At 36.2% G+C, this 20,932-nt stretch overlaps 1 protein-coding gene across 5 annotated transcripts in view; it reads left to right on the top strand.

Annotated features, from left to right (window-relative positions):
- IL1RAPL1 (interleukin 1 receptor accessory protein like 1) overlaps positions 1-20,932 on the top strand; it is a 777,496-nt gene that overhangs the window by 701,635 nt on the left and 54,929 nt on the right. The window lies entirely within an intron of this gene.

Raw genomic sequence — 20,932 nt, 5'->3', positions numbered from 1 at the left:
GAATCAAAGTACTCAAGCGAGCTTTAGAAGGTTGCTTCAGAAGGTACTATTTTCCAAATGCTGGTCTTTTGGGAAAACCAGAATGGATGTGAAGTTTTACTTTCAGGTGTGAGGTTGAGATACTGAGATGATAATGACCAGGTAAAAGTGACTAAGTGGCAACTGTTTCTCAACAGCTTTCATTTTTTGCTTCTCATTTACTCTTTTCTAATGTCTGGAGATTATAATAATTGCGCAGCTGTCTATACTTACCTTCTTTAAAAATCTTTGATTTATTGTTCATATTCCACAAAAGCCACAATCTACAAATCCTATGTAACAATGGACTACAATCCTATGTAAAATTAGGACTAAAGGATCAAAAATAATTTTACTTAAAATAATAATAATCTGATTAGAAGAGACAATTCTCCAATGGCTTTTCTAAGGAAAGGAAATGAGACTTTTATTTCCACATTTCTGTGACAGATTCCTTCATTTCTGATCACTTTATTTTAATTCTTATAGTCAGTTTTAGGATCCCAGAATATAACCATTATCAGTCTAGTGAAAGATCATCACAACTATGCATCAGTATTTACTCTTACTCAAACATTAATGTTTAGGACATAATGGGCACTTTTTCTATTTTTCTCAATACTAGAATACTATAACTTCAATAACTTTAAGTTTATAGGTATGGAAGAAACAATAAAGAAATATAACATATAATACTGCCTCAATAAAGTCTGTGGCAAAACTTGCAGCAGCTTCACTCAGAATCTGAATTTCATCTTATTTATAACTTTGTAAATTGGAAACAACCTAGTAAAGTGAGAAGAATTCCTGTTTTTAAATTGCCATTTAATCAAAATCCAAACCAACGGAAAACTCTGCTAATAATATTATAATAATGATATCTCAAATATTATTTGAGATATTGTTTATGACTTACAATTATTTACTCTGCCCATTTTAATGTTTGTGTTGTTATTTTTTTAACCATGTGTTATTTACAGCCTTTGTTAACCTACAGCAAAATACAAAACTCAGTTCATCATCTGACCTTGAGACATGTATGGTTTTGGCAAATAATTCATTTTCCTATTTTAGTTTCCCTAACTATTTAACTAATACAGTTATCAACTAGTAATATCAAGTGAAAAAAAAAAAAAAAACTGTTTAACATTCTTCTGGCAAACATTGCAGTTAAGTTACGATGAGAGAAATTGATATTTTTTTCCCCTTTTCTGTGTGATGAATAAAAAATACTTAGGTTCTCCTGTGATTTCTTTTCAAGCTTGAAAGCAGTGCCAGTAGAATAAATTCCTTTAGAGCTTGCCATAGGATTAATGCTTTAGCTGTAGGAAATTGAAGTAAAGTGGTTTTTTAATTTATTTATTTATTTATAAATTTTTATTTTTATTTTTTATATTCTGAGCCCAATAGGTATCACTAAAAATAAAAAGAAGTGGAAATTAAAATTTAGCCCCTGTTCTTATAGTGCTTATAAATAAATAATAAATAAATAACAAAATGATTGTGCTTGTGTCTGTTGAAGAGGAAAATACCTGAGAACCCTAACTGTATGAAGGAGGGAGTAAGAGGAAAGAACATGCTCAAATCTCTGTTGCTTAAAAACTATCTGCTGAACAGTATCCGAATAAAGTTCTGCCAAAATGAAACAGTTTAGTTAAGTTCATCTTGTATAGACTTAATTGGCCACAGGAAATGAAGAATGAAGGCCAGAGTATCACATGTATACAACCAAATCTTTTTATAAGGTAGTTCTTTGCTCATGTATCTAACATCCATTGTCAGAGAAAAGAACAAAAATACCATTTCTGATATATGACTAAATAAGCAGATTGAAATTCTGACCAGGGAAAACCATCCAACACTCACTGCAATTCATTTTGAGTTGGCTGGCCACTTCCAAAGTCAACAGCATGGAACAAAAACAGTGGTTCACTTTGAATACTCATTTAGCATAAATTAACATGCTAATTTTGCAAGGTTTTGCTGTATTTGCAGAATTATAAGATTTGATCTGAAAAAAAAAAAAGTAAATCAGACATAATGAAAAATTAGAAACCACAAAAGCAAATCACAGCTGTTCTCCTTTAAATCAGAAGATGTTTTTTAAAGGAAAGTTTATATTAATTGATTAAAATGTTTCTGAGAGCTTTGTTGGTCAGATAACATGAAAAAAAAATCTTGCTGAGTGCATCTTAAAACTTACTATGACTCTGATACAGAATTTTTGCACTATCAATTTTCTAATTATTCTCTTAGAATATTACCTCTATCATGTTTTTATGTATTTATATATATTTATTTCCAATATTTTTGCATACTTTTCAGTTTTGGTAATAAAAATGACTTTCTGAAGCTTTCGTGCTAGGCAAGTATTTTGCAATATACTATAACTTTTTGTCCTTGAAGGATATTCATATCCTTGAAGGATATTCAAGGAAAATGTAGTACCTTGTGATTTATTCTCTCAGCTAAATGCCCTGTTTTGTATAGATCTAGTCATGTCCTCCAACTCTTGTAGTTTCTTTCAGAATGTTAAGTCTTATGTATTTGTTTGCAGACAACAAGGGAGGGGCAGTCACATGGCTCTCTATATTAGAGAGTGTTTTGATGTTGTTGAGCTTGGGGTTGGGAGTGATAGAGTCCCTATGGATAAGGATCAGGGGGATGGCCAACAAGGCAGACATCCTGGTGAAGGTCTGTTATAGACTGCCAAAGGAGGATGAAGAGACGGATGGGACGTTCTACAAGCAGTTGGTGGAAGATGTGCAATCACCAGCACTTGATCTCATGGGGGACTTTAACTTCTCGGACATATGCTGGAAATACAGTACAGCCCTGAGGAAGCAAGTAGTCTAGGAGGTTCCTGGAGTGCGTGGAAGACAGCTTCCTGACTCAGATCATTAGCGAGCCTACCAGAGGGGGTACCCCGCTAGATCTGCTATTCACGAATAGAGAAGGACTGGTGGGAGATGTGGTGGCAGGAAGCTGTCTTGGGCAGACTGACCATGGCATGGTAGAGTTCTCTATTCTTGGTGAAGTCAGGAGGGGGGGTCAGTAAAACTGCTACCTTGGAATTCCAGAAGGCAGACTTTGAATTGTTCAGGACACTGGTAGGGAGGGTCTCTTGGGAGTCAGTCCTAAAGGGCAGAGGGGTCCAGGATGGCTGGACACTCCTCAAGAAGGAAGTCTTAAAGGCACAGGAGCAGACTGTGCCCATGTGCCATAAGATGGGCTGACGGGGAAGAAGACTGGCATGGCTGAACAGCGAACTTTTGCTGAGTATCCAAGAGAAAAAGAGAGTTTATGTCCAGTGGAAGAAGGGACAGACAACTCAGGGAGAATACAAGGAAGTTGCCAGCATATGGAGAGAAAAAAACAGGAAGGCCAAAGCCTAGCATGAGCTCAACCTGGCCACTATGGTTAAGGATAACAAAAAAATGATTTTATATATATATTAACGGCAAGAGGAGGGCCAAAGAGAATCTCCCTCCTTTACTGGATGCAGGGGAGAACATGACTAGAGGATAAAAAAAAAGCTGAGGTTCTTAATGCCTTCTTTACATCTGTCTTGTCCTCGGAGTACTCAGCTGCCTGACCTGGAAGTCTGGGACAGGGAGCCAAACTGCCGACCCCCTCCCCTACCCCCCCCCCCCGCGCTCCCCCCTTCCAGTTCAGGTGGGAACAGTTAGAGACCTGCTGCCCCACCTGGACTCTCACAAGTCCATGGGGCCAGATGGGATCCACCCAAGGGTGCTGAGGGAGGTGGTGGATGTGAGTGCTGGGCTGCTTTCCATCATCTATCAGTGGTCATGGTCACCTGGAGAGGTCCCAGATGACTGGAGACTTGCTAATGTGATGCCCATCTATAAGAAGGGTCATAAGGAGGACCTGGGAAGCTACAGGCCTATCAGCCTGACCTCGGTGCCAGGAAAGGTGATGGAACAGGTCATCTTGAATGCAATCACACAGCGTATGTGGGACAACTGGAGGATCAGGCTCAGTCAGCATGGGTTCATGAAAGGCAAGTCCTGCCTGACCAACCTCACCTCCTTCCATGGCTCGGTGACCCGCCTGGTAGATGAGGGAAAGGTTGTTGACGTAGTCTGCCTAGACTTCAGCAAGGCCTTTGACACGGTCTCCCACAGTATTCTCCTGGAGAAGCTGGCAGCCCATGGCTTGGACAGGTACACACTTTGCTGGGTTAAAAATGGACTGGACAGCCAGGCCCAGAGAGTGGTGGTGAACAGAGTGAATTCCAGCTGGCGACCGGTCACCTGTGGTGTTCCCTGGGGGTCGGTATTTTGACCCATCCTCTTTAATATCTTTATTGATGAATTGGACGAGGGATTTGAATGCACCCTCAGTAAGTTTGCAGATGACACCAAGTTGGGGAAAGTGTTGATCTGCCAGAGGATACGAAGGCCCTGCAGAGGGACCTGGACAGGATGGGTTGATGGGCAGAGGCCAATGGGATGAGGTTCAACATGGCTAAGTGCCGGGTCCTGCACTTTGGCCACAACAACCCCATGCAGTGCTACAGGCTTGGGGGAGAGTGGCTGAAAAGCTGTGCAGAGGAAAAGAATCTGGGGGTGCTGATTGATGCTCACCTGAACATGAGCTGGTAGTATGCCCGGGTGGCCAAGAAGGCCAATGGCATCCTGGCTTGTATCAGTAATAGTGTAGCCAGCAGGACCAGGGAGGTGATCGTCCCCTTGTATTCTGCTCTGGTGAGGCTGCACCTCAAGTACTCTGTTCAGCTTTTGGCCCCTCACTACAAGAAGGACATCGAGGCCATGGAGAGTGTCCAGAGAAGGGCTACGAAGCTAGTGAAGGGCCTGGAGCACAAGTCTTGTGAGGAGCGGCTGAGGGAAGTGGCGTTGTTTAGTCCGGAGAAGAGGAGGCTCAGGGGAGACCTTATTGCTTTCTACAACTACCTGAAAGGAAGCTGTGGGGAGCTGGGGGTCAGCTTTTTCTCACATGTATCTAGTGATAGGACTAGAGGGAGTGGCCTCAAGTTGCACCAGGGGAGGTTCAGGTTGGAAATGAGGAGACATTTTTTCTCAGAAAGAGTAGTCAGGCATTGGGACAGGTTGCCCAGTGAGGTGGTGGAGTCACCGTCCCTGGGGGTGTGTAAGGAAAGGTTGGACGTGGTGCTTAGGGCCATGGTTTAGAGGGTGGCATTGGTGGTAGGGCGATGGTTGGAGCAGATGGTCTTGGAGGTCTTTTCCAACCCTAATTCTATGATTCTATATCTTCCCAACACAAAGACTTCTTAGAAGTCTGAGTACTGTTTGTCATTTACTGTATTTATCACTTCTCATCTTTGGGAAACACTTACAACCAGATCTATATTCTGTAGAACATAAATGCAGACATAGCTCCTGCCCTAAAAATTTAGTTGATAATGTCTGTACATACATATTAGATATAAAAATGATGCTAAATTTCCTTTCTAATGTAATGGGTAAGTTTATTATCCAGAGTATTATGTTAACTTCATACTTTTATCATTCATGTCAGCATTTCAGTTACCATTATCTCTGGCTAAAATGTGTGGATGATCACTAGGTATGGCTGTTGAGTAAGAATTTGATAGAAGGGGGACAGACTGCGCATATGTTGCATTTGGAACAGTGTGGATAAAAGGACAGAAAGAGAAAGCTGGACAGGCAAAGTGAAAAGTTGAAAAGATATAGTTGGAAAAAGACCAAATATGCAATATACCCTAAATGGAATATTTGGATGGCACAAGGAATGGTTGTTTTCTCTCTTTCCTACAGTATAGGTTTGCAAAATTTTCTGGATGTGTAAAATACTCTAAAGAAAGTCAACCACTTTCAGGATTCAGATATCACTCTATATACAGGAATCAGAGTCTTGATTTAATATCTAAATAGTGTATTTAATGGCAGTATGTAAGGAGAAAAACAAACTGACCTTTACATTTGCCATGACTTTTTAGCCCAGGAACAACAGTGATGGAACTGTAATTTGGTCACAATTACTGCTTCTCCTAGTCTGTTGACTCGGTGAACAAACTCAAATGAGCTATTAAGATTAAATAGGCAGGGAAATATATGAAAACAGAAATGACCACTTGCTGTTTTTTTCTGTTTTTCTTAGTTTTGAACATGACATAAACAATGTATAAATGTATAAAAAATGAAAATTCTGATAAAGCTTTAAAGACAGTGGTGTTTGCAAATGGTATACTAATAAAACCTGGTTATTTTTAATGACATTCTTCTTTACTGTACAACAAACGATTAAAAAATCTGTTCCTGTAATTTTCTCTCACTTCCTGACAGTATTACCACACAGTGAATAGGGAATCTGATTCTGTTTTTTATATTATTTAATACTTTATAGAATACTTTATAGAATACTCTTTACACACACAAGTACACTTCTTAATATGGCATCAGAAAAACAGCACATGAAATCTAACATGAAATAAAATGTAGTTGATAAATTGCAAAAATAAAGTAATTGTAATAAGACATCATTGTGAGTTGAACCTGTGAAGGACTGAAGCATCTGACAAACATAAGATTCTGCACTCCAAATAATCTTTCTAGACTGTTTTCCAAGTTCATATTATTTAGTACAGATATTCAAATTCTCCAGCATATATACTGAAGGCATCTTGTGAAATCAGTAGAATTTAACTTCTGTAGCAGCTGTAAGATTTGGCCTGTGGATAGTGTAAAAGAACAAGAAAAAATGATTCAGGAAGACATATATTTCATGAGCAGAAGCAGCAATGCTAATTGAATTCTACACAGAGACTATCAGTGAAATGTGAAGAGCCTTTGAATAAATTTATGGCCACATCACGCCTTCTTTTTGTATCCCATTGTGCTCATCTGGCTCATAATTTGGCTCCAGGAGCCAAATCCTCAGCTGCTATAAATTGTTATCATTCCACTGAAGACAGAGAAGATGTATTAATTTATCCCAGCTGTGGACTAGGCATGCTTATTCTTTTTTTTTTTTTCACTTTTATTATTATTATTATTGTTATTATTATTTTATATATATTTTTTTCATATGAATGAAGGTAAAGCCAGAAAAGCTACTACGATCTAAAGAACAGATGACTAAACATAATCTGAAACAGATCTAGAATGGCTGTAGCATTTCTATTACTTGAAGAATCAGATAAGACCCAAACTAAAATAAGAAGTTAACTAACTGGAGAATTGGTGATCTCCATTGCATCCTGTGTCATTGACCACCTACCATTATAAGCAGGTATATTCAGCTCAGGATTATTTAAATATTTATTTTATCTATTGAAAACCAATTAAAATGAGAATTAGTTCTGAGTAAATTTAATTAGGGGGAGGGAGGACGATTTTTGTTGTAGTAGTAGTTGTAGTTGCTTGTTAGTTTGCTTCTTTTTCTTTCTTCCCACCTTCTCTTCCCCCCCCCCCCCCCCCAATCAGTGGATCATTTGCACTTCTGTGTCAGATTATGAAATTTAAAGTTTTTCAGTAACAAGAAAATGTGTTATTTGTGTTAAAACTTAAATCATATGGATTGATGTACATAACCTACCTGGATAATACATTGGCTTCTGAAATCATAGAATTCCCAGTCTTATCACTTTAATTTTTCTTTTATTTCTTACCTTATATGAGTTTAGTAAGTTGAAACAGCTTGAGCTAAAAAATGGAAATGAATGTCAATATTATTTTCCTAATCAAAAAAAAATATATATTTTATATATATATATATATATTTTTTTTTATATATACTGAGAAAGTCTTCTTGATGAAGACTCCTGAATTGCCTCAGAGAAGGTACAACCCGAATGCTCAGCATGACTGCTACAAATTTAATTTTTTTCTATCATGCCCAGAGGAAATGAGAATACTGAGAGTATTTCCTGGCAGACTGTTTGCATGCTGGCATATACACGTAAAGATATAGATAAAAGGAACAGATACTCTTCACTTCTCCACAGACTAATCTGCAAGGTCAGTTAAGCATCAGGTAGCCTCTGTATGGATAGTGCTCAGTATGCTGAAAGTATTTTCTTGGGTAGCATATCTTATTACCACCGCCATAGATAGTTATTTCATACTCAGAATTATAAGGTTAAAGGTGAGTGCCAGAAAATCGAAAGAGAAAGAATTCTGAAGGGCTTTGACCGAAGATTTCTTGAAATTTACTGAAGTGGCACTCAGTTATTTGGAGTATGCCAAAAGCCCTATTCAAACACTGAAGTACTGACACAGTGCCTGCTTTTTAAATTTTATTTTATTTTATTTTACTTTATTTTATTTTTTAGTGCATCACTGTATATTCGAGTGAACTAATTCACCACAACAAAGTAAGGAAATAGGGCTTTTTTGTGTCAGCCTGGTATTGGCACAAGCACAGACTGCACCCAACATATCATAGAATCATATAATGGCTTGGGTTGGAAGGAACCTTAAATCTCACCTAGTTCCAACCCCCCTGCCATAGACAGGGATGCCACCCACTAGATCAAGTTGGCCAAGGCTCCATCCAGCCTGGCCTTGAACACCTCCAGGGGATGGGGCATCCACAACTTCTCTGAGCAACCTGTGCCAGTGCCTCACTACCCTTACAGTGAAGAATTTCCTCCTAATGTCTAGTCTAAATCTATCTTCTTTTAGTTTAAGACCATTCCACATTATCCTATCTTTATCTACCTGAATAAAGACCCCTTCTCCATCCTTTTCATAAGAGCCTTTTAAGTATTGAAAGGCCGCAATGAGGTCTCCCCGGAGCCTTCTCTACAATTAAGTTACAGGGAGTTAAGCCCTGCATTGTCTTTAAAATTGTTGGATAAATGGATGGGAGCCTTTCGTTTGACTGTGCTGGGATATAACCTGATACATAAGCAATTTTAAAAGCTGAAACTGACTGGGGAAGGTTAGCCTTTCTAATCCTTAATCTGCTGTCCAAAATGTCCAGATTCTTTATTTTAGAATTTCATTTTTTTTTAATTATTTTTATTTGTTTTTTTTTGTTTGGGGTTTGGGCTGAGTGTTTTGTTCTTCACAGAGAATGAACAGAGTATGGTACAAGAAATGCAATAGCAAATTAACAAAAAACAAAGTTCGCTTTTCCTGGTATTAACCTAATTATTTTATAGATTTAAGAACAGCTGCCTTAATCAGGAAAGGTGGTATCACTCAGATCATCAGATTTCCAACCCTTTCTTGATTAATACTTTGAGTGAAGTAGAAATGGAACAGTGTTTTTTATTATTTTACATATCTCACCATACACAGAAAACAATAGCATTTCCTGGAAAGGCTGCTCTGCTTGGCTAAATGATGCAGGAGTTGTTGGTTATATAAAAAATATACTGTCACAGACTGTTGAAAGGCAATGCAAGCCTTACAGAGTGAGCACTATATTAACTATATTATCTTCTTGTAACTTTTCTGGCTGGGTCATTTCTTATGCATTTCTGAATTTTAAAGGATTTGGTATAGAACTAGAGAAAAATTGATGAAATATTTGGAAAATGATTGAAATTCTATCATTACAGTAAAGAGAAATCAAATTCTGTTCTCCTGCATACATGTAATACCACTATATGTAATACAGTGGTTTACAATTATTAAGCTACTAGGGTTTGACTTGAATTTCTTCTTACAGTAATAACAAAATGATGCTGTAAGCATTTGTGTATAAAATCTCTGAAATTCCTATTGGAATTTTTTACCAGTTCTAAGCAAACAGGACATGAGTCTGCTGTTCAGGACGGTGGTATACACAAGGAGAAAATGTGCTTGCAATAATCTAAAATACTACTTTTAAATAGAAGTGTGGATAGCTCCATTAAGTTATGTATTTAGTTTACCATCCCAGGGGAAAACAAAAAAACAAAAAAAAGAACAACACGGTATGAAAAGACATCTTGTAATGAATGTGATAGATGAGGCTTTAAAATAGTTTGTAAAAAAAAAAAAATTCTGAAAAATTCTACACCCTGATTTGGTCATTGAAAAAGTCAGAACTGGAGTAATAAGGCATAACTTCAGAATTTGGAACTCAACTGCTGTTATGCAAGGATAATGTGCAATTTGAGGAGGAAAAAAAAAATCAAATCAAGGAATTTGGATCAAAAGTTTTTTTAAATAAGCCTCTAATCTAGATGGTTTTGAGTTTACATGGCTGGATCCCAAGAAAATACGTGGCAAGAGAGCTTTCAACAGCAAGTGATGAAGCTAAATTAGATCTATGAGCACTACATCAAATTTGGTCCTGGCAAAACACTGGTTTTGAAACATTTGAATTTTAGCTATTTATGACTCTATCAGGCTCCAGAAATCCAAAGTTTCTAAACCTCCCAACTCCCATGTTATTCATGATTTGGATCATATTCATGGGTGAATAAAGAGGTGCAGGCCTCTTGCACAGAACTGACTTTTATTCAGCTCTATATTTTGGGCACTGCTTTCAAATATATTACATTCTCAGGGCTTTAAGCACCGACAACAGACATTGTGCTATCTCCAGCCATAAGAAACTTTACAACCTATGAGATACTATGTCTCATACTTGTGTACTTACAAGATAATCTAAAGTTTAAACAAGGCAAAATATTGGCCTAGCATGCAAATCAGATGTTTGCTCTCTATTCTGTGGTCATTGAAATCTCTGTAATGACTGAGTGAAGTTTTGTCATATTTCTTTTGTGGGGCCACTGAGGGAAATAAATGTTTATGCATGGGGCAAGCAACACAATGCCAGAACGCACTAAAGTTGTGAACTTCTCTCTTGTGGGGAAGGCTTGCACTGGAATGTTGGGTGCTGGATCTCTCTGACTATGGAGTCAAACTCCCACAGCTTCTGATGTCTGGAACTCCAATATTTTTTCCTGTATTATTAAAAACACCACATCAATCTGCATGTATAGTACTACTCAGTGTGTATATAGTGTGTTCACCCATTTCCATTTTGAAAATGTGCCAGTTCCTTGGTGTATGAAATGGAAAGCTACAGTATGTTATAAAAATTTGATGTATGATTTAGGTGGCTGTATTCAGCTGTAAGCAATAAACGCTGAGCTCGGCAGAAACTACTAAAGGCAAAAACACAAGTGATTTACTAGCAATTTAAAGCACATGAGATTTGTAATGCATGAGGCCCTCAGGCCCATCACTTCTCTTCTGTAATGGGAAACAATATTTCAATGAAAAATGACACGTTTAATTTCAACCTTGTGCTGTAAAATGTAAAGGCAGCCTAGTTTTCTTCTTTTCTCTGGATGTAGCTATTTACATCTGATTTAAATTGCAAGTGGATGTTCAAAAAAAATGTAATATTAATATCCCTTGAGTGAGTTTTGTTATGAAGAAAAAATATTTCAAGATAGCTAAAGCAGTGACTTTAAAACTGCTGGTGTAAATGAATCTGATTTTATTTTGTGCATGATAAATTTGTGTAAGATTAACTCCATAGTGAACCAGTACAGCTACCCTATGAAGGAAAAAATGAAAATGTCATCCATAAAGCTGAATACTGAGAAATCAAATACTTTGTGTGATATAGATAAACACCATCCATCTGGGGGCTTATCCTGAAGTTTTCCTCATATGTCAAATGTTAAATTCACAAGAAAACCTTAAAAGCATTGTTCCACTTTGAAAACTGAGAATGTAAAAGTGGTGTAGTGGATCCCTCTATGAGTTTGAAGTATGGGGAATTTAGATAAGAAACATCTTTTTATTTTCAAATTGCCCTGTGTGACCTAGAGACTGGAAGGCACAATGAACATATAACCTTAAAACATCACAGTCTGAGAAAAAATTGCAATTCACTCATCAAAGCTAATTTATAGTTTTGCCAGTTTCCCGTGGGTTATTTCCAACATGGTCATGTTATCTTAATTCCTGATCAATGCCTCTGTTCTGAAAAAAAAAAAAAAAAAAAAAATGTTGATCATAGGTGAGTTCTGCAATCAATTGGAAGGTGATCTAATGACTGCAAATTCTCCCTTAACAAAGATCAGGTATCTGGTTTCTCATGTGGCAACAGTAACTCACCTACAGGTTACTGATAATCCAGGCTAGAGCTGAACAATTTGTTTTTAGTGACTTTCAGTGCTTTGCCCTAAAACTGCAAACTCTTACATCTTTGCTCTGTGTAATACCTTGCCCTTCCCTGTGCTCCTGTGCCTTCACAGGATGAATTCTGCTGAGTGTATACATTGTGTGAACCTTTGCATAAAGGGTACCTTTTGTTATAAAATAGATGTTATAAACATCCCAAATTTCAAAGATAATAAAAACATACTAAAATACTTCTCCTAGGTAGATAAATAGATGAAAATTATATTCAGTCATCCATTTGCTAATGAAGATTAAAACTCAGTAGTAGGCAAAGAAGAAATAATGTGCTTAAATGTTTTTTTGTAAGTCTCCTGTGAAGTCTTTGCCTCACTGAAAAGTTGAACACTTTTTTTAATTTATCATATCTAAACTCTTTTCTGTGAAAGTTTCTAATCAGGAATGTTACTTGATGCTACATATCCTTAGACCAGCAATATTATGTAGGAGGGAGGAAGTTAAAGCTATGAACTGGGTATATATAACTTTATACTGCATCTGTTGAAACCATGGTAATACATCAATCATTTCTGTTCTGACAATGTAACCCTTCCTAACTTGGTTAATAGAAAGGAATTAAGGTTAAGATGAAAAGGAAGTAGCAAAAGCACTTTCTTTCAAGTGGCAATATACATATCCACTTAAAATCAAGTATCCATACAAAGAGTCTGTAAAGATTTCTTTTCCAGATTTTTCAGTTGAAATTAAAAAAAAAAAAAAAATTAAAATCACAACAGCTTTTAAGAATGAAAATTTTTAAATGAATGAAAACTTTTCAAGAGAGTTTTTCGTTTGATTTTCACTTTTAAAAAAAATGTTTACTTTATTAAAGGATTATGCTGCTCTTTATTATTTATAGTAATTTAGGAACATTGTTTAAATAATAGAAAATTAATCAGACTGAATAAGGAGAAAGTAAAAAATTTTGAATGGCTTTACAGGTTGGACATGCAGGATTTTGATAGTCAAAGATGTTATCAAAGAATCCTACCTTAGTGGTCAGGTTTTTATGTCAGCAGGTGAGAACATTTTATAGGACTGTTAAAGAGAAGGTTGTAGAAATTAGATTAACTGTTGTGAATCTTCAGGTGTTAGGACAGCTAATCACAAGTACCATGGAAGAAAGAGCTTTAGACACATCCTACATTCATTGCATGAGAAAAAGCTGGAAGTCATTCAAAATTGCTTTCCTTCAGTCACATGCAAGCAGTTTACATCAGTCAAATAATAATTTATGCTTTATTTTCCCTTGGAAGGGTTCACAAAGCAAGTGGTATTTTCACCCTCTGCTTCCACTTTGGACTTCCCTATTTGTAGAAATGTCTAAATGTCCAAGTCTTTGAAAGTGTAAAGCTATTTCCTTTTGACCTTTCCAGTTAAGTTCTCCTTTTATTCTCCCAATCATCTACCCTCTGTTGTTTTGTTTTATTTTGTTTGTTGTTGTTGTAGTTGTTTCATTGTTTGCTTTTAATTTTAGTTCTATAAGCCGTGTGTTTACAGCATTTTAATTCAAAGAGATCAGATCCCAGGGTGCTATAGACCACTGTTCTTCCTAAATTGTGCCTCTAAGAAAATCTATGACTAGCAAAGGGTTTGCAATTTCTGTTAAATAATTGAAATAGAGTATCTGCTAATGCAGAATATTAGATCTCTTCATTTAGTAAGAAATGAGACACAGTGAAGTCCAATGGCTCTTGTAATGTAAATTGTTTTCAAATTATAGTTACTGTGCTCTACATTTGTAGTAGCATGGCTTCTTAATGAAGGCTGTTGAAGCCTTGACCATACAGAATTTTATTCAAAGTAAATTAATTTCCATACTACTAGATTTATTTATTTATTTATTTATTTATTCTTTTCATAAGACATACAATATCAGACAACAATAGTTAGTTGCTGCAATTTTGTAATCCAGAGATTACCGAAAGATGTGAAGTCATGTATCTTTTGCCTCTTTCTCTGGGCTGCTGCCTGCAGTCTTTCTTTCCTGGGAAACTTTTACGGTGGTGCTCAGAAGCAACAGCCAAGGATTCAAAAGTTCTATTGTCCATGTAGCAGGGACAAGTAAGCACATGCCTGCTTAAAGATTATCAGGTGTTCAGATAAAATTTTGGCATACAGTAACAACAGAACCATTTCTGCAAATGCAAGGTCTCAGAAGGACTTTAAAGGAAGTTAAGAACAATTGAAATTAAAATCCTGCCTAAGTTTTAAGTTTGTATCAAGGAAAATCAATACTGTGAGATACTTGTCCATATGGTAGATACTACCATAGTATACTAAACTATTTTGAACTTTCTGTTTTAATAACAGTATAAAACCAATGTCATACCAGATTGCAGACATGAAAATAAATAAGTAAATAATTTCATAAGAGAGCAGAAGCAAATATAATAACTTTAAAGCAATGGAAAATTTTCAGATCTCTTTACCTGAAATCCCTTTTTTATAAGATGAGTATCACTTTCTGCCCTGAAATTTATTAATGATGGTAGCCCCTCAGACTAATGTTGTCTCTTTTCAGGAATACTGTCATGTATGAATTATATTTGAATAGACTAATACCTTTCAGGATGCTATGGAAAGATAGAGGGGGATAAAATGGATTTTTATAATATTTTTGTCAGTTATTTGAAGTGATTTACACTTCAATAAATGACTCATTGAATACAGACATACTAATAATTTAAAGCTTTAACTTTTAGTCACAAAAATTCAGAATTGAAAAAAATAAAAAATTCAGATTAACTTGCATGTAAATAGTCTGTGTCTTTCTCTTTTCGCCTACTGTTTCCATTTGAAACCAAGGGGTTGTATGTGTGCACAGCTGAACTTTATGCTTATAAGTTCCTACCACTGGGATCTTTAAAATTCCAGTCTTATTGTTTTAAATGATGTATGTTTTTTGTTGATAATTATTCTCCACTCAATAAAAAGAACATCATTAGACAATAGATTCGCATTTTGTGACTGGCAAGGACAGTCTCCTGTTGCTATAAAAATCTGTAGTAAATAATACCATGGTTAGAATATTAATCCCTCCATTTATCTGTATTTTTGTAGTAATCACTACTTAAATATCATTAATGAAAGAACTGTGTAGTCTACCCTAGGTTACTTATGTATTTCAATGTATTTTGATTATCTGATACCACTGATGGAAAATTTTAGAAAAGGATGAAAGTATTTTTTTTCCAAAAGATAAGAGCAATAGAAATTAAAAGCCTAGTATAGATTTAACTATGGAGGATTTATACCAGGAAAAATCAATAGTGTGAGATGCTTATGCAACAAAACAAATTTTCCTTCAAAATAAAGAAACTGAATAATTCAGTAGGGGTATTAGGATACTTAAACAAATGCATACATCCGTGTACATCTTTAACCTATATATAGATTTTAATGCCTATAATAAGGACTATTACAAACAAGTGTAGAAATGTGAAATGTATTTTTAATAATTCTGTAGTGTTGCTACAATGTTTATTACACCAATACTGAGATATATCAATGGAAATTATCTTTTCCCTTTAGATAAAGCTAGTTTGATACTGGTTCAATTTAGCTGTTAATTATATACTTACCTTTATAAACTGTGTTTTGCCTAATTGCCTTCATTTGTGTAAGTGCAGCAGAGATGGAACTGAGATGTTTAAAGCAAAGCATGTTCTTTATCATGATGCTGAATCAAAACCTAACTTGTGTGTAAAACAAGAGTTAGTCTCTACTGTATTTGGGCTTGATCATTGGAAAAAGTTGTATTCTACATCTGTGGTTAGTTATGGCTTCTTGACAGTTTCAGAACACTAGGTTATCATCATAGAACTACAGAATCAGGAAAAAAACAGATATGTATTCGTTTTTGCAAATTATTACTTTGTTTATGTCATTCTGTGAATGTTTTGATACATCTCTAGTTAGTTCAGTTAGTTCTACACTGTAGACCGCGATGAGGTTTCCGCTCATCCTCCTCTTTTCCAGGCTGAGCAGACCAAGTGACCTCAGTCACTCCTTATACGTCTTCCCCTCTAGTCCCTTCACCATCTTTGTAGTCCTCCTCTGGACACTCTCCAACAGTTTCACGTCCTTTTTGTACTGAGGTGCCCAGAACTGCACACAGTAATCAGGGTGAGGCCTCACCAGCACAGAGTAGAGCAGGAAATCAGTCTATCTAGTTTTCATTGTGGGTACATAAGGTATAGGGAAACAGAAAGATCCACATGGCAAGAGTTATTCATTCCAGTAAATGCTTGGGATGTTTGGGATGGTTAAATGTGAATGACAGAGGTGCATGGAATGGGACAGAAAAGAATTGTATTTGAAATACAAGTCAAACTCCAAATGTAAAACATTTTCTTAAGGGTTCAGGAAATTTTAACACATTTTCTGTATTATGAAATTCACAAGAAATTTTCCTGATTTTATGTTAAAATAAAGTGCTAAAACAAGGTCAAACTGGCCTCAAAAAAAACTTCTCTTGTCTAAAATATTGTAAAAATTGTTGTTGTTTTTCTGGAGATACATTGCCCAGACAAAATTAGGACCTACTGAAAATGTCTTTCCATATTATCTAAGTCCTTTGGTTCTGTCTGTTGTTTTCAGAATAAAATCTACACAGGCTCCTCCCCTATGATTTCTTAGGCTTGGTGTAATTTAATGTCCACATGCTGCTCTTCATCCCAGCAGGATGACAGCAACCACAGAAACATGTAATCTGTTATGAGTCACTCACATGGCATGTTTTAAATGAAATTTGAACCACGAATGATAGTTTAACCAATACAATCCTTGTACTGAAGATTGACTGTCAGACTGGGGTTTTCTAAGTGTATTTTGAGCAAGATTAAGAAATATGTCACCTCCATTCTGCCTCATCTGGCCATCTAAAGGCTAGCAGAAGAAAAAATCATGCATTTTTTTAGTGAAGTTCTGCATGTTTACTACATGTTTCTGTAGAACTCTAAGAAATAGAAAAGTACATAGAGTGTTATATTAGATTGTGTTTACTTCTCACCCCTTGACACAACTCAAATGTCTGGACATGCAATACCTCTCCCTTTGCTCTTGCTCTACCAAATACCATTTATCTAAAAGATTAAGAGATGGTGAAAGGACAATTAGATACAGATGTGCTTAACATCTTAAAGGAGACTGTTTATGCATTAATGATCACAGCTGAATCCTCACTATGTGAAGCAGCCAGTGGTAAATGCTTGGTTATGAAATGAGTGAAAATTTGGGGCTGAAAGTAAATAAGATTTTCAGGAATATTTGGTGCAACAATGATGACATAAAATATTTCATTTTGGAGTACCCAACTCTTTTCATTCAGTACAAAACAATTAGTTGCATTTCTTTTCCAGTTTATTAACTCTCCTTTGAAGAATCTTTCCTTTCAGCATAAGTCTGTTCTCAAAATAAAATAAATTAGAATGAGAAACATTGATGAAAGTTTTATTTGAGTTATTTGAAGTTCAAAGGTTATTTGAAAATGTCAAAGTAAGTTCTATTTCCTACCTTTCCTTTTCCTTCCAGTGAAAACGTGTCTAAATTCATAAATAATGTTGTGTCTTCTTGCCTCTGCTTTCTATTTAGATATTCACTGGGGAAAAATAATAATAATAAAAAACATGTTCTGATCAAGGCAAAGAGAAAGGTAAAAAAGTACTGCATAGATCTGAAAGAGGCATAGTGATGGTCTGATGGTCTTTATATTCTGGGACCAGACCAACTTAGAATTTTATTCTTTGCAGTTTCCCAAGTAACTGGAAGGGATGTGAATGTGCTTTCACAATGCTGAATGAAAGCTTATACACCCCGCTTAGCCTCTGGACAGACCTTTCCTGTCTCAGCTTTGGGAAGGTCCTGTACTCTTATCTTATGTGACTAGTAGGTATTTTCTCCTTCTACTAACTCCCGTTTCTCCCATTTGTAAAGAATTTCCTCTCTATACCAACAGAATTGCAATTTTCATCTTATTTTTATCACCATCCTAGAATAGTTCCAGGCGATTTATATACATGAACCTTTTAATTCACTTAAGATTCTTTTCTTAGGAGCATAAGATTTAGTTAAGAAATATTACTAAATAGGTCAGTTCCCATTATGTTATAGTCTCTGGATAGTCTGCCTATTTATGCAAAAAAAAAAATCTTTTTTTTTTTTTTTATTGCATCTTTAACTTGTATAAACTTTATGTGCTTTGTAAATTCAGAATAGGAATAAGAAATAACTAATATTTAAACTGAATTATTACCCATACCTCCCCAAGAAGATATAGCTTGAGTCCAAGCAAACCAGGGAGATTACAGGCAAAACAGGCAAAGGAACTGTTACCATAACTGTTTTATCAGGCAGCTGAGAATAAGTATTTACTTCATGAGGGCAAATATTCCCTCCAGTGTTCTCCCACGGGGAATATATTTCAATCTACCAATAAAGGGGATACATTCTAGAGAATTTTAAAGCATTACAGTGAATAAAAACTAATTATATGGTATTTAATCCAAAAGCATTTGTGTTGGCTTCTATCCAAATCTCTCCCATAATTATACAACTTTCTTCCTGGTCTCTTGGCTAAGCTCCAGTAAAACATCAGTTTAATATCTATTAAGTAGGTTAGAAATATAAAACTGTATCCTGCACTAAGGGCATTGACTTCATGGTTTGAAAGGTCTTTGCTGCAGCCGCTGTGTTTCCATGACTACTTTTCATATTAACAGTAAGAATTCTGTATTCATCCCCTAACAGCAGAAACAAAATCCTTCCTTGAAAGGTATGGGTTGGCTTTGTTTTTCTTTACTCATAATTAGTCACTTTCTCCAGCTGACTAAGATTTACCCTTTCATCTCAGCTCTTAGCTACTCTTCGATTCTTCCTCCCAGTTTACCACACACCTTTTATATGCAGTCATCACAAACTCTTTTGAGGATGGAAGACAGGCAGTATTTTCTAGGGTTCTCTTGAGAATGTGAGCCAGAAATACAGGAAGCACATCAGTAGTTGTTGTGAGCACTGAAAATTGTTCAGTGATCCATGTATGAACTATTGACTAAACCCCCTTTTTTAATCCACACAAACACACAAATTGTTTGCCTACTCATCACTCATAGTAAAAGACCCCAAGGACCTTTGCATGCAAGGCGTAATATGCACTGTCCTCATATATTTATCTCACAGCAATGGGAGCCTTAAGTGGTTTTGTATTTCATTACACTACTACAGCTGTTGAGCTGGGCAGTGGTAATGATGAGGGTTATTTTGCCAGCCATCAACAGATGGCATATTACTGTGTAAAATGCCACAGTGCTGTGAAGACAGTGGGTGAAATCCCAGACTAGGATGGGAATTTTGCTGTCAGTACTTCAGCAATTGGTTTCTCATCATGCTAGCAATCATAAGAACATATTAATTATGTTTTACAGGGCAGAATAAATAAAGTCATCTATTTATATTGGAAAAAGTTGTGCTATTTAGCAGCACTATAGAATACAGTAGGATGCTCAATTGGAAGGCAGTACAGAAATACAAGATTCTGTCCTTAAAAGTAGAGGTGAAATAGATCATTTTATGAAGAGAAACAGGTCAAAGTTTATTCAACTTTTGCCACAGAGATATAGGAAAAAAAAAATCAATATGTGGGGCACACTTGTTACAGAGCCTGGAAGTTAAAAAGATTTTAATTAGAGGTGAACAGAAGTATTTGTTCTAACTCTGTGATGAATGTTTCATTTTCTTCATATCAGCATTTTCTAGCAAACAGCATCTCTAAACAGTAATATATAGAGAAGATTATATTGTTAGCATCCAAATTCATCCCTATTATAATTCCACTGACACCAGGAACTATGTTGTTAAAATGGATTTTTTAAGATTTATATATGTTCTGATGGAAGAAAGTTGGAATATCTTGAAATAATAATAATATCTGGACCACTAAATAGCACCTGGACAGCCATGGAAAAACACATATCTTTTTCTGCTTCACATGCAGCTAGATTCCATCATGACTGTAGACCAATGACAGAGTATCATCATAAAATTAACAGAATGTTACCAACACACTTTCACACTTTTTTTTCTTGTACCTTCCCTAAAGCAGTAAATTAAATTACGAAATGTTTTCTGTGATCTTCTATATTTACTACATTGTCTTTTGTTTTTTTTTTTTCATTTTTTAAGTGTCTCTTGTTCTACAACAAAAGCATCCAGAAAGCACCAATTGAGAAAGGGAAGGGAAGGGAAGGGAAGGGAAGGGAAGGGAAGGGAAGGGAAGGGAAGGGAAGGGAAGGGAAGGGAAGGGAAGGGAAGGGAAGGGAAGGGAAGGGAAGGGAAGGGAAGGGAAGGGAAGGGAAGGGAAGGGAAGGGAAGGGAAGGGAAGGGAAGGGAAGGGAAGGGAAGGGAAGGGAAGGGAAGGGAAGGGAAGGGAAGGGAAGGGAAGGGAAGGGAAGGGAAGGGAAGGGAAGGGAAGGGAAGGGAAGGGAAGACTGACTCAGCCACAAGATCCACATGGCTACAGACCCACATCACTCCCTCTCAGTCCCTTGACAGCATGTTAGAAAAGGAAAAAAGAAAAAAAAAAAAGAGAGGGGAGGGGAGGAGAGGGGAGGGGAGGGGAGGGGAGGGAGGAACATTGTGAAAATATCCCTACTAGAATCATGAAGATTTCTGGAACAGAAATGAAGTTTTAAGTGTGTGATAAGCATGAGAGAAACTATTCTCTTTCCCCATGAAGCTTATGATCCAATGCCTCCAGCCTATAAACAGTTATGTAAATGCTTAATGTGAAGCATATGAGTCATCTCATAGCTTACAGG

This window comes from Anser anser (assembly GCF_964211835.1).
Source record: "Anser anser genome assembly, chromosome: 1".
Lineage (NCBI taxonomy): Eukaryota > Metazoa > Chordata > Aves > Anseriformes > Anatidae > Anser > Anser anser.
This window is presented reverse-complemented; position numbering and strand designations above follow the sequence as displayed.